Source organism: Lissotriton vulgaris, chromosome 5 (genome assembly GCF_964263255.1).
Source record: "Lissotriton vulgaris chromosome 5, aLisVul1.2, whole genome shotgun sequence".
In the NCBI taxonomy this organism is placed as follows: Eukaryota; Metazoa; Chordata; class Amphibia; order Caudata; family Salamandridae; genus Lissotriton; species Lissotriton vulgaris.
In genome coordinates this window covers 1,221,168,651-1,221,182,727 of record NC_141693.1, presented here as the reverse complement: position 1 = coordinate 1,221,182,727, position 14,077 = coordinate 1,221,168,651, and the positions used below count along the sequence as shown (strand labels likewise).

At 37.5% G+C, this 14,077-nt stretch overlaps 1 pseudogene; it reads left to right on the top strand.

Annotated features, from left to right (window-relative positions):
• Positions 1-566: 566 nt before the first annotated feature.
• Positions 567-7,950, top strand: LOC147712338 (uncharacterized; annotated as a pseudogene).
• Positions 7,951-14,077: the final 6,127 nt, after the last annotated feature.

Genomic DNA, 14,077 nt, shown 5'->3' with positions numbered 1-14,077 from the left:
CCTAATTCTATTGATTACCAAAATAAATAACTTTCGCTTAATTTCGAAAGCCTGATCAATAATTTTCTCTTCATTTTTCTTTCTCTTATAAAAAGCCACTTTCTGTTGACCTTTCTTAAATTTTTTTAACAAATTGCCAATTATCCTGTTGCAGAACATTCGTCTACGAATGTCTCTAAACAGATTTTTCCTTCTACTACCATGCACAGAGTTATCTTCTGCTCTAGCAGTTACATTTTTGAGGGACCTTTCCTTCCCATTTAAATTGGCTCTCTTCTTCTGAACTAAAACATGTTCTCGAATATATGATTATAGCACGCAAACAAGTTCAACGCATGGCAATACTACGTGAATTTAACAACGCAAGAGGTTTTAACACGCTGAAAATTAAAACGAAGTATTTTACCACGCATATAACGTAGTGATGCACCAAACGTTTTTCAAGCACAAATGACGCAAAAGTAAACACAATGAAACTAATAGGTTACAAAAGAATATGTTGAGTAGTGACAGCGTTTGTCTTTTGTCACTTTCACTGACCCTTCAAAGACGTGTCCCCAACCAAGATGGATGAAAAATTCAACGAAGAAGGTCAATTTTAGCTGATTTACACACATATTTTACTTTAAATTACAGTTATTACTCAATTTACCTATATATAGAGCTGTCCACCATTTTCTTATCAGTGGTTCGCCGCTAACTAGAGAGTAAACACTGTTAAGAGCAACTGGAGAAAGAAGGCTCAATTTAAGTCCGTTACTGCCATCTACTGAGCAAAGTAAGTACACGTTTTAACACACATTAAATATTATAATATAATAGTTAATCCGGTTTAAGATTTTACAAAATGTATTTTAATTTTATTATAGGAAAACTTTTCTGAGGAGAGTGTTAATTGCTTCCAATTATAAAAAATATCGCAAAGGTAATGTAAATATGTTTTGCCTTGTTTTTAGATTGATTTTGTTAAAATGTCACATAAACCATGTTTGAAAAAAAACAGTTTTAACAAACAAAATGTCTATGGAAGTTAATATATGATTAGAATTAACTGAAATTGAAGAATAAATAATAAATTATTATTAATATGAATATTTGAGAGTAAAGTTCATAAATAAAGTACCTAGTTAATATTTTGATATTATAATGCTTGTGTTTGTTAAATTTCTACTGAATATAAAAATGTATAGGTTAAGAAATTTAAAGTATATCATTATTTTAGTTTATACTGAAACGGATAGTGAAGCAGTTTTTTTTTAAAGTAAGGTATGAACTACTTTTCTGCTGGAAAGATGTTTGGCCATTGTCTAATTGCAAAATATATCAGTCTTAATATAGAAAATATGATGGTCATTATTTTGTAGACATATTTACTAATCTTACACCGCTGTGTACTTACCACAGGGTATGTGTTGTAAAAGTTTTGGGAGCCAGATTTAGAGACCCATTAGGAATGCGACCCATGAGTAGAAGGGAACCATCGCATAGCTTACGGAGTACCCTCTAGTGAAATTAGAATGTGACCCCCATCCTAACGGACACATTCTCTATTTTTACCATTGCGGCAGATGCAGTTTTAAGCTACACCCGCCACAATGGTAAAAATGCATACTTTGCATTTGTATGCAGAAAGCGGCAAGCACTGTGCGGTGCCTGCCAATTTCTGCATACAAATACAGGGTGATACCATAGGTACCCCCATGTGTACCCCCCACCCTCCCCCTCTTCACCGAGGAGGCCCGCAACGGGTCTTCTCAGTGAAGTTCCACATGCTTTTTCACGGCGGAAAAGCTGCCACAGAAAAGCATTTTTAAAAACACATTCTAATGTTATGTTCATGATATATTATGTCATATTAGAGCTTTTCTGCCGCAGTTGTAAGCCAACTGCGGCAGTAAAGCAGCGGACTGAAACCAGGACCCACCAGCCATCCTAATGTGGCGGTGGGTCTTTGATAGGTCAGAAGAGGATTTTCCGCATGCTCTGGGCAGGCGGACACATCCTCGACTTTTACCATTACGGCGGGTGCGGCTTCTAGCTGCACCTGCCGCAATGGTAAAAATGCATACATTGTATTTGTATGCAGAAAGCGGCAAGCACTGTGCGGTGCCTGCCAATTTTTGCATACAAATACAGGGGGATACCATAGGTATCCCCCATGTGCACCCCCCACTTCACCCAGGAGGCACGCAACAGGTCCTCTCAGTGAAGTTTCACATGCTTTTCAACGAATTGCAACCCCTGAGTAGAAGGAAAACTCTGCATGGCTGGCGGAGTTTCCTCCTGTGAAATTAGGATGTGACCGCCACCATCACGGACACATCCTCTATTTTTACAATTACAGCGATTGTAAAAATGCATATATTGCATTTGTATGCAGAAAGCGGCAAGCACCGTGCAGTGCCTGCCAATTTTTGCATACAAATACAGGTGGGTAACATAGGTAAATTTGCAATCCTAATGAGCCCCCTTAGTATTCTTACTCCGCCAGGAACTTACCAGAGGGCAGGTTTTGATCAGAGTCTGTATTCATCAATTACAAATCTTCCTTCATGGGGAACTTACCTCAGAATAGGTGTGTTGGTCAGTGTCTTGGTGCCAGATTTTCAATTGTTAGTGCTATTCTTAGTTGGAACTTACGACAAAGAAATGTAATATTTTGAATTTACAATATTAAAATATGCAATGTCTTTATTTTTCTAACAAGAAATCAGATAAAGAATCATTAGCGACAATCAAAAATCGGGTAAAAGGAAGAACATCTTAAGTGATCATTTGCATGAAAGAAAAATACAACCAATCTACAGGTCCAAATAAATTAACCTATAAATTTGCCTTATCTAATTTTAAAATTTAAACTGGTGTAATGAAGAAACTCTGTTTTCTATGAGCATTTTTTCCAATTCTTACTCTGCTTCAAACATGCGTCAGGGAGGATATTGGGTATTAACTGGGGAGAAGTTTTACTGTTTTTAGACAGCTGGGTGCTTTCATTTGGGTAGATGTTGGACAGAGTATGTGGACCAGATTAAGTAGTCTTAAACCACCATGGACTTACCTCAGAAAAGGTGATGGACAATGTATATGAGCCAGATTATCTATTCGTATTAAGCGGAATAATTACTTTATTGAATGTGTTTGTTAAAACATATTAAATTTTCAAAATATGTTACAACAAATAAATATAATATTTCTAAATTGTAAAATATACTATTTCTTTGTTTATTTAAACAGAAATCTCCATTACCGTCAATACATAAACTGGAAATAGGAAGATCAACTTATAATATCAGTTGTATTAATATAATCACATTTCAGGTATAAATGAAAGAACCTTTTAATTTGTCATTTGAATTTTTAAAACCAAGACAGGTTCAACAATCTAACTCTGTTTTCTGAATGCACGTTTAAAAATTTTTACTATATTGAAAACTTACACCAGTGAAAATGTTAGGCTGAGTCAAGGGGTCAAGTATTAGTAAACTTACTCCGCAAGATACTTAAATTAAAGAAGATGCTGGTTAGTGTTGGAGAGTCAGATTAACAATCCATACACCACTGGTTACATACCGCAGGGGAGGTGTTGATCACTGTTTTGGGGCCTGATTTACTATTCTTTCTCCTCTGGGTACTTACCTCATAGTAGTTGTAATGGTGTTTGTTAGCATGTTTGCGCCAGATTTACTATTCTTTCTCCGACGGTTACTTCCCACTGGAAAGGAGTAGGTAGGTAAATGGAAAAGATTTACTATTCATACTCTACCGGGTAGTTACCTAAGGTTAGATGTTGGACGGTGTGCTTGAGCAAGATTTAGTATTTTTACTCATCTAGGAACTTACCTCAGAGAAGATCTTTGTCAATATCTAATAAATTTACTAAGAAAGATACAACAAAGAAGTGTAAAATGTATAAATAATAATTGTTTAAAAATGCTATAATTTTGTTTTTCTAACCAGAAATCGCAAAGAGAACCATTTTCATCAAACCATAAACTAGAAAAAGGAAAAACAGCTTTCCACATCTTTTGCAGAAAGAACAAAACTTTCAATATTCAGGTACAAATAAAACAACCTTTAAATTTTCCTTATCTTTTTAAATAGACCTCTACTAATACAACCATCTTACTCTTTTTTAAAATTAAGGATTTGAATAGTAATATTAGAAAATAATGAAACAGATAAACAAACTTAAAAAAATTACTTTTAAATTTGCAGATTAACCAATAACGTTTTGTAAACTAATCTAATCCTATTATTGATACATGTAATTGCAGCTACGTCTTCAACATTGACCTGGAAAACCAAACAGACTAGAAAAGAGAATACAAAAGAAAGCAACACATACAGCTATACTATTGCAAACGAATCTTCACCACAGAAGAACAAAGAAATGCAAGCCTCAGGTACAGTCAAAAACATTTTTTTTAAAACAAATCTATAAATTAACTATTTAAATCAGATATTAAAACTGTGAATAGTGTATCACATTATAATTTGATGTATGATGTTACTAAGGGCCCCATTAGGATGACGGGCGGACATTGTCCACCCACCACCCTATCGGAGAACAGGACCGCCCGCCATAAGGGCGGGGGTCCCGTGGGGGGAATTAGGATATGCCCGCCACAGTGGCGGGCACATCCTGTAGTTTTAACATTGTGGCGGGCAGTGCACTCTGCACCGCCCGCCACAATGCTAAAAATGCTTTTTTGCATTTGCATATGCAAAGCGGCAGGCACCGCGCGGTGCCTGCCGCTTTGCATATGCAAATGTGGGGGGGTACCATAGGTACCCCCCATGTGCCACCCGACAGTGGTGGCAACCTGGGAGCCCTGCAGGGGGCCCCCGCAGCAATCTCCACCTGCCTTTCCGTGTTAATCTATTACCATCCTAATCTGGCGGAGGGGAAAATGAGAGTGCTTGTCGGGCGGATTGCCTCCGCCAGGGTGGGGGTGGCCACTGCCACTCTGGCGGGGGCAATCCGCCCTCCATCCTAATGGGCCCCTATGCATCTTGTCTCAACTCATGCCTTTTATTTGGGGGGGAAACCCCCCAATCCCCCCCTTTTTATGATTTGCAAGCTTTTTTTGGGGGGGGGGAACCCCCCCAAACCCCCTATTTAAATTTTTCAACGCATAAGTTACAAAGCATATTCCATTTCCTTGCATTACTGTTACCACAAAAAGAATATATGACGTTACAACGAATTCTGTTGCAACGCATGCCTTTACCACGCATGCGTTACAACGGAATTCGTTTTCCATGCTTAACCTTTACCTCGAATATATTCCTTTACTACGCATACATTTATACAGTTTTTTGTTGTAAATGTATGCATGGTGAGGGCATACTCTTGATAAAGGTTAAAACTCTCCACTTACATTCCCCCAGCCTCACTCCTTATATTTACCCTTAACCCTTAATATATATATATGTATTTTTCTAAAATACCCCTTACCTTTTAACTCGCCTTCCCTCCATCTTCTCTGGTTACGTCGGTCGTACGTCGTTAAGAGTAAGCGGAAGATACTTTCCGTTTCCTCCCTAACGACGTTGATTGCTTCAGCTTCGGCTTCGGCTTTTTCTTCGGCTCCTCAAGTTAGTTTTGTTTTTTTGGGGGGGAGTCCCCCCCAGCCCCCCTTTTTAACCAAGACCTTTAATTTTTTTTATGGGGCAGACCCCCCAAACCCCCCTTCATTTTTCTTTTTTTTTACCACACATGCCTTTACTACGTATTTCGTAGTAAAGGTATGCATGGTAAACCCTTTCGTTGTAACCACGCATGCGTTGTAGTGCATGCGTGGTAAATGATTTCGTGGAAACGGCTTCGTTGTAGAGGCCGTTTCCCCCACAAAAATACCTTTAAAACCAAATCTTTACAATAATTTTCATTGAAAACCCATGCATGATAAAGGCATATTTTGGATAAGGGATAATTCTGATCCCTGCCACTGTAGGGTCGGAGAAAACAGGTAATACATTTTTGTGTAGTTCAACAGTAAACACCCCACAGCAGGGGCTGACCTATGTCCTCAAAGATAATGTTCCAAATACCTGTGGCTCCTCCTCACCAGCTCTCTGTTTTTTAATAAATATCCAATTCCCCCATTACACATCATAACGAGGAAGTGGAAGTGTCTTTTCTTTTCCTCTTTCCGTGCTGTTTGCTTTCACATTACAACAAAGAGGCCTTTTTTTAAGTAACCCCCCCAACCCCCCTTTTTAAATTTCCATTATCACACATGCCTTTACTACATATCTTGTAGTAAATGTATGCGTGATAAAGGCTATTAGCGGTAACCACCCATGCGTTATAATACATGTGTGGTTAAGGATATGGGTGGAAAAAGTTGTGTTAAAGTTTCTGAATCCAGTTTTTATTAATTTGTTTAAACTAAATCTTGCATCTATTCTGAAACAGAAAAAATCATGATGTTTGTAATTCTATTTAGATTCCATTAATCTTCTGTACAGAAAAACACAAATAGTTTTTAAAAAATGAATACTTATTTTTCATCCTCTTCTATTTACAGGATCTTCAACAGATAATTCAAGTCGCCGAGCAAATTACATTCAATCTAAGAGGGGTAACAGGTTGTTAAAATTTGGAGGCTACATTTACTGTAAGGATCGTTTAACTGAGCCCAGGAGTCATTGGAGGTGCGTAGAATATTTCTCATCACATTGCAAAGGCAGAGCGGTTACTCTGGGAGACATAGTGGAGAGGTCCACAGAGCATAACCACTCTGCCTCTGCAATGGAGATTGAGGTAAGAGAAAATCTACAGCAGATAAAATTTTTAGCATCCACCTCCAATGAACCCTGTGGCTCAGTTTTACGGGAAGTAGCACAAAACATCCCCATGCATGTTGCCAGTAATATGCCCACAATCCCCAATTTAAGGCGTATGATTCAAAGAACAAAACAGGCAATCAATCCACATACAATTAGACCACAAACTTTCTCCGACATTAACATCCCCCAAGAACTAACTGTGACTTTTAGTAATGAATCTTTCCTTTTATATGATAATGTTAATCCTGAAAAGCGTCTTCTAATCTTTTCTACAACACGTAATTTGGCCACTCTTGAAAATACAGAAATTTGGATGATGGATGGCACATTTAAATCTACTCCCCATCCATTTACCCAAATTTATTCTATTCATGGCAATATTAACCACACAACTATACCCTTAGTATTCGGTTTGCTGCCTGACAGACAATCTTCCACTTACTCTGAGTTTTTATCAGTTATAAAAACCAAAACTCTCAACAAAAGTCCTCGGAAAGTAATAATTGATTTTGAGATACAAATGATTAATACCATTTGTAAACTGTATCCAGACACCCAAATTCAAGGTTGTTTTTTTCACTTTTCGCAGGCGTATTGGAGAAATATACAGAAAACATCCTTAGCCGAAGATTATGTGTCAGACAGCAAATTGCAATATGAGCTTAAAAAACTAACAGCTTTGTGTTTTGTTCCTCCAGATTTTGTAGATGATTTCTACACTGCAATTGTACAATCAGAATATTATATAGCAAATGAAGAGAAATTGGCACCTCTTTTGAGGGAACCTGGATTGGCAATCTTAACAGGTCAGGTAGCAGGAGGAAGCCAAGGTTCCCCATTGAGTGGTGGAACTGCTACTTAACTTGCTTAGAGGGAGGAGCAAAAACGAATAATTCCATCGAAGAATGGCATAATTCATTTAATAAATCCATAGGTAGGCGTCATCCAAACTTTTATCATTTCTTGGAAATTTTAAAAAAAGAACAAAGTTTTCAAGAAATGAGGATGGCTCAGTCACTTTCAGGTATACTAAATCCTCGAGTGACAAGACGTAGCCGAGAGATGACTGAAAGACTTCAATCAAAACTCCAACAATTTCCTTTAATGGGCACGTCTGACTACCTTGAAAGTCTTGCATATATTCTACATTTCTAACACGTGAAATGATTGCCTGTTTTACACATCACCCAAAAATTTAAATTGACATTTTTCAAAATTGACCCAAATTTCATTTAAAAATTACTTTACCTACCTTACCAACTAGCACATATTTTTTGAAACTGACGGCACAACATTTTTGGATCATTATATTTAATTTGAAATATTTTAATTTAATTTTCAAATTTTTATTATTAACAAAGTTAGGTAAGGTCTGAATAAAAGAATGTTTCAAAGTTCAATAGTCTGATAATATTAGTCCCAAAGTGAGTATATTATGGCAACCTGCATGGGGATCAAAGTGTAGTTCATAAAATTTGAAAATGATACTCACCACAGAATTTGAAATTACCGTACAGAACTTTCCTTACAGTAAATGTACCTTTCAAATATTTTCATTTATTGGTTAAAAAAAGAACAAAACCTAACCAGACCCCGTCTTCAAGCCTTTGCATGCTGAGAGGAACGACCGACTACAGAATCAAATATGATATATTTATGGACTATGAAGTATCTTTCAAATTAAAATGTACGTTTATAACGATTAAACTGAACTCTAAAAGGAATAAAATATCCTATTAAGAAAATAATTACTAATGTTTTTGTTTTAAAATAAAAAATTGTTGTTCATTATTAAAAAATTTATGATGCATTTTTGACTTTTTAAAATTTACTCAATAAATACATTTTTTAACTGAAAAATGTTTTTTTGTTTACTAAATTCAATATTTAAACATTGATTCTATTTCAAATTTGATTTGCAAAGGTATAAAATGAGCATGATGTAATTAATAATTGCATTGATCCATTGCTTATAATGTAAATTGATTGTACATCATTTTTGAGACATTTGGATTTCATACCTGGGTAATCAAACACTACCCCACCCAATACCACTATACCCCAAGCATCCCGCTCCTAAAAGTTATCATAGAAATTTCATGTAAAATAACTTCTTGTTTTTCACATCATTATAGAGTACCCACTTACAAAATAATACGCGGGTTTTTTTTTCCAACTAGGAAAAAAACACCTAGGTATTAAAACACTACCCCACCCAATACCCCTATACCCCAAGCATCCCGCACCTAAAAATAAACGTAGTAATTTGATGAAAAGTAAACTTCTAATTTTTCAAATAAATATGGAATAGTCACTTATAAAATAATACTCAGGTATTTTTATCCAACTTGGAAAAAAAAACCTGGGTATTAAAACACTACCCCACCCAATACCCCTATACCCCAAGCATCCCGCTCCTAAAAGTTATCGTAGAAACTTCATGTAAAGTAAACTTCTTGTTTTTCACATAATTATAGATTAGCCACTCACAAAATAATACTCAGGGTTTTTTTTTCCAACTAGGAATAAAACACCTGGGTATTAAAACACTACCCCACCCAATACCCTTATACCCCAAGCATCCCGCACCTAAAAATAAACGTAGTAATTTCATAAAAAGTAAACTTCTAATTTTTCAAATAAAAATGGAGTAGCCACTTAGAAATTAATACTCAGATATTTTTTTCCAAATATGAAAAAAATACCTGGGTATTAAAACATTACCCCACCCAATACCCCTATACCCCAAGCATCCCGCTCCTAAAAGTTATCATAGAAATTTCATGTAAAATAACTTCTTGTTTTTCACATAATTATAGAGTAGCCACTTATAAAATAATACTCAGGTATTTTTATCCAACTTGAAAAAAAATACCTGGGTATTAAAACACTACCCCACCCAATACCCCTATATCCCAAGTATCCCGCTGCTAAAAGTTATCATAGAAATTTCATGTAAAGTAACTTCTTATTTTTCACATAATTATAGAGTAGCCACTTACAAAATAATACTCAGGGATTTTTTTCAAAATATGGAAAAAATACCTGGGTATTAAAACACTACCCCACCCAATACCCCTATACCCCAAACATCCTGCACCTAAAAGTAAACGTAGTAATTTCATGTTAAAAAAAATCAAATTTTTCAAATAAATATGGAGTAGTCACTTATAAAATAATACTCAGGTATTTTTATCCAACTTGGAAAAAAATACCTGGGTATTAAAACACTACCCCACCCAATATCCCTATACCCCAAGCATCCCGCTCCTAAAAGTTATCGTAGAAATTTCATGTAAAGTAAACTTCTTGGTTTTCACATAATTATAGATTAGCCACTCACAAAATAATACTCAGGTTTTTTTTTCCAACTAGAAAAAAAAAACGGGGTATTAAAACACTACCCCACCCAATACCCCTATACCCCAAGCATCCCGCACCTAAAAATAAACGTAGTAATTTCATGAAAAGTAAACTTCTAATTTTTCAAATAAATATAGAATAGCCAGTTAGAAATTAATACTCAGGTATTTTTTTCCAAATATGAAAAATACCTGGGCAAAAAAAACACTACCCCACCCATTACCCCTATACCCCAAGCATCCTGCTCCTAAAAGTTAGCGTAGAAATTTCTTGTAAAATACACTTCTTATCATAGTCCTAAATAAGGAGTAGCCACTCACAAATTAATACTCAGGGATTTTTTCCAACTAGGAAAAAAATACCTGGGTATTAAAACACTACCCCACCCAATACCCCTATACCCCAAACATCCCGCACCTAAAAGTAAACATAGTAATTTCATGTTAAAAAAAATCACATTTTTCAAATAAATATGGAATAGCCACTTATAAAATAATACTCAGGTATTTTTATCCAACTTGGAAAAAAATACCTGGGTATTAAAACACTACCCCACCCAATACCCCTATACCCCAAGCATCCCGCTCCTATAAGTAAGAAAAGTAAATTCACCAGAAGGAACACACAGCCAGGAAACAAAAGGCCGATTCAGAAAAGGGGGGTGGTGATGAACAGAGTGTCTGAATTAAGCAGACCACTCTTACCCAGTCCAAAGATCAGGGCTTGATCCATCACCGTTATTTATCTCACTGCACCATCCCAGCTCAGAACCTGGCTATATGCAAATCAGTCTGTCCCTGGCCCAGTGCATCATGGGAACAGGGCAGACCAAACTACCAAGCCAATTCTTCACCAGAAAGGAGACAAGCTACCGGGGACCGGTTTCTGGCATTTCAGCCTTCTTCGGCCCGGCTTGCTTGAATCCTGATGGTGCAGTGAGAAAGGGACTCATGTCTGAGTATACCCTGCCACACCTATAGTGGCCAAAAACGATTCAGAAAAGGGGGTGGTGATGAACAGAGTGTCTGAATTAAGCAGACCACTCTTACCCAGTCCAAAGATCAGGGCTTGATCCATCACCGTTATTTATCTCACTGCACCATCCCAGCTCAGAACCTGGCTATATGCAAATCAGTCTGTCCCTGGCCCAGTGCATCATGGGAACAGGGCAGACCAAACTACCAAGCCAATTCTTCACCAGAAAGGAGACAAGCTACCGGGGACCGGTTTCTGGCATTTCAGCCTTCTTCGGCCCGGCTTGCTTGAATCCTGATGGTGCAGTGAGAAAGGGACTCATGTCTGAGTATACCCTGCCACACCTATAGTGGCCAACAACGATTCAGAAAAGGGGGTAGTGATGAACAGAGTGTCTGAATTAAGCAGACCACTCTTACCCAGTCCAAAGATCAGGGCTTGATCCATCACCGTTATTTATCTCACTGCACCATCCCAGCTCAGAACCTGGCTATATGCAAATCAGTCTGTCCCTGGCCCAGTGCATCATGGGAACAGGGCAGACCAAACTACCAAGCCAATTCTTCACCAGAAAGGAGACAAGCTACCGGGGACCGGTTTGGAAACAAAAGGCCAGCAGGGACCAGCTCACCTTACTGTAGAAATGAAATAGAATCTCAAAAAAGCAAATTCGGATCTGCTTTTCTAGCCCATGAAGTCTAAAATAAGGATGATGCAAATAAAAAGAAACCTGTATGTCCTCCTAAAAACCACAATGGCACCACTAGTAGGAATCCTACACTATACAGCATTTCTCACCCAGGAAACCACATTAGTATATTTACAGATAATACAACCTAAAAAAATGCAGCAGCTCTGACTTTAAGCCGTATGATAAACGCAGATAAAAGCTGCTATTAATATGCTTAACTAGCACATAGAATTAGAGTTAAGGCATACTCTAGAAAGAAGCAAGGATAACTCAACGTTTCTAGCCTAGCTGTCTACAGCTACCACAAGTGCAGAACAAAGCAATGAAGTCGCATACATCAATTACTTTAAAATTTAATATGAATTTAAATGTAAGTGCACAAAAAAATTACGTATTAACGAAAATAAAAATAAAAAGCAGATTACTTACCTATCAGCCGCACGCCTTACACCGGCAGCAATTACTTCAAACAACCAAAGAAACAAGCGTGAAAACACCAAACAAAATAAAAGAAGGACTTCTTTTAGACGTACACGCATAACGTAGGATGACCAGAGTGTACTGTAAACAAACAGAACGTAAGATGAGCGGAGTATTCGTGGTAAAGGCTGTCGTTGAAGGCATACGCGTGGAAAAGACGTTTGCGAGGTAAGTGCCTCGTAGTAAACGTCACGCGTAGAAAAGCCTTCGTTGAAAATGATGTTTCCCCATGTTCTCTAGTGATACTTTTTCGTCGGCAAATGTTTCTTAAAAAAGATTTTGTTGTCTTACCCGGAATTTTTTGGGTGACTTCACAACTTTTAATTCTAGAGGACTGCTGCAAAGGTCCATTATCTTCATTTTTACCAAGGTGCGGTGTAAGTCGCTTTGCTTCTTTTTTTTTTCTTTGCCTTGAGGGCATGTTTGAATTTTTACGAATATCTTGAGTTGAATCTGTGGAAAATTTATTTAAAAACATTTATTAAATACTATTACCAAACAGTAAATCAATAACAGTAAGCAAACAATTGAATGGAAGGATTTTGCAACATACTTGTTGGTAGAAAATAGCAATGGAATGGAATGCTTCTACATATGACCTGTGCTCTGTTATATGTTAATCTCAACTAATTTCGAGACTCTATTTCTATTTAGAGATTGTTCCAGAACAGACATTGTAGATGTTATTGTTATTGACTTAAAATTGCCAAGCACACATGGGGACGTATTTACAAGGCCCTTGCACCAGGGGGAAGTAACTTAAAATTGCCAAGCACACATGAGGACGTATTTACAAGGCCCTTGCACCAGGGGGAAGTGACTTGAAATGGCCAAGCACACATGGGGGCGTATTTACAAGGCCCTTGCACCAGGGGGAAGTGACATAAAATTGCCAAGCATACATGAGGACGTATTTACAAGGCCCTTGCACCAGGGGGAAGTGACTTGAAATGGCCAAGCACACATGGAGGCGTATTTAGAAGGCCCTTGCACCACTTATGCATCGCTTTTGACATTGACACTGTGGAGCACCATGGGGCATAAACAGCACAGATGCATCATGCATCTATTCAACAAAAGCGACGCAATGCAGGAGTCACATCGCAAGTAAATAAATTCTTATAAATTTAAAAAGCATTCCTTTTCCTTAAAAACGATTTTCTGATCATAATTTGAAAACACAGCACCAGGGGGAAGTCACATAAAATTGCCAAGCACACATGGGGGCGTATTTACAAGGTCCTTGCACCAGGGGGAAGTGACTTAAAATGGCCAAGCACACATGAGGGCCTATTTACAAGGCCCTTGCACCACTTATGCATCGCTTTTGACATTGACACTGTGGAGCACCATGGGGCATAAACAGCACAGATGCATCATGCATCTATTCAACAAAAGCGACGCAATGCATGAGTCACATGGCAAATAAATACATTCTTATAAATTTAAAAAGCATTCCTTTTCCTTAAAATCGATTTTCTGATCATAATTTGAAAACCTTGCACCAGGGGGAAGTCACATAAAATTGCCAAGCACACATGGGGGCGTATTTACAAGGCCCTTGCACCAGGGGGAAGTGACTTAAAATGGCCAAGCACACATGGGGGCGTATTTACAAGGCCCTTCCACCAGGGGGAAGTGATTTGAAATGTGCAAGCACATATAACGGCGTATTTACAAGGAACTTGCATCAGGGATAAGTGATTTAAAAATGCCAAGCACACATGAGGGCATATTTAGAAGGCCCTTGCACCAGGGGTAAGTGACTTAAAA